This window comes from Frankliniella occidentalis, unplaced genomic scaffold (assembly GCF_000697945.3).
Source record: "Frankliniella occidentalis isolate FOCC.00 unplaced genomic scaffold, Focc_3.1 Scaffold663, whole genome shotgun sequence".
NCBI classification, from domain to species: domain Eukaryota; kingdom Metazoa; phylum Arthropoda; class Insecta; order Thysanoptera; family Thripidae; genus Frankliniella; species Frankliniella occidentalis.
Genome location: NW_026267777.1, coordinates 6436 through 8131, shown reverse-complemented (window position 1 = coordinate 8131; position 1696 = coordinate 6436).

Below are 1696 nucleotides of genomic sequence, written 5' to 3'. Positions count from 1 at the left end.
TGTCATTGGGTGCATTGGGCCTCTGGCCTCTGCAATGTTCTGACCTGACTCCATCTAAAATCGTCTTGCTTTAAGAAAATACGACTTATGCCCCACGACCCACGGTCCCTCTATTCATCTGCCAACAAGCTGAGTACCATGTGAACTGAGCGAGCGACTCTAGAGCAAAAAGGACCAGCAAACGTGGTGGTCCGCAACGATAAAATATCAAATGAACGCGAGGATGCGGCTGAAGTCTAGCGATACGGTGAAACATTTTCTTGGCTGGCAAGTCAAAGGCGCCCTACACACGCCCAGCCCAACCCTTTAGAGGCCAGGGTACACATGACCATAGCCCCTGGGTGCACCTCGTTCCAAAAATTCTCCAGAGAAGCAGAGCAAAATCGCTCAGGACGGAAAGGTGTTTTTTTCTCTTTCCACCACCGAAGCGTTTAGGCGCGCTCCCCAATAGCCGCCGACGGCCGCCGCCAGCCGTCGTACTCGTCGCCATACCTCACTGTCGCCTCGTCGAGAACACGTCAATTCTCGACAGTACAGTATTCTTCTTCCTCTTTCGCCGCGGTAAACACAGTATACGCGCTACATAGCAGACCCCCCTCCCCTCCCCCTCCGGGGGGCCACTGGCCCGCATTCCTCGACAGATGGCACCGGCTGGAGGGGCTATGCCCCCACCCCTTGCACGTGCTGGGGGGCGTGGTGGGGCGGGGCGGGGTAGTGCAACGCGATTCCACAGCAGCAGCAGCCCCGCCCAGGTCCCAACAGTCCCAACCCGCACCACACCCCCAGCCCCAGGCGACCCCGCCAGCTTGGACGGGGGGCGGCGCGGCTCGGCGCCACAGGAAGCCTCACTCTGCACTGCGCCCCCCAAGCCCCGCCCCGCCCCACCACACACAATCTGCTCCTCACGTTGCGGAGGCGATGCCCGGATGCCCGGCTGCGCTATCAGTCAACACGACACAGGACCCGATCCCCGTGGTGCTCGGCGAGGACCTCGGCACGCTCAGCACAACCACCGCAGAGACTTGGACGCGCGCGCGCGCGTGGCGCCGACTTGAACTTCCGAACATAAACCGCACACAATCCAAAAGGCGAGGGTAAAGAGCTGGATGGGGGACTCCATCACGATATGCTGGTTCATCTTCCCTCCCCGCCCCGCGGCGCCGTGTCCAAACCACGACCCGCGCTCCAGCCCCGAGGCCCTGCAGGGGTTGTCCCCTCGGTCCCCGCGTCCAGGTCACCACCGGACACCGCCTCCAGGACTAGCATCCCACCCGTCCGCGTCGCGCCCATTGGTCGGGAAGGTTCAGGCCCGTAAGGGTGAGGGGACATATTTCGCGACCATTATGATAAACCGCGCAGTACATTGGCGGCTTTTTGAGGCACTTCGAGGGGCCGAACCAGCGCATGCATTTTATTCGTCCCCCGACGACGTGTCTCACATTAAACAGCGTAATTTAAGCAATATCTAGCGATAGACTCGTTAAAGGGAGGGGTGGTCGGGGGGTGAGTAGTACTGGCTGGAGCACGGGACACTGTGCTGATTGCGCTGTCATTGGGCCTCTGGCCTCTGCAATGTTCTGACCTGACTCCATCTAAAATCGCCTTGATTTAACACTAGAAGGACCGGGATTTTCGTATACCTAGAAGGACCGGAGGGGTCATTTTGACCCCTCTACGATTTTTGGCCGTTTTTATG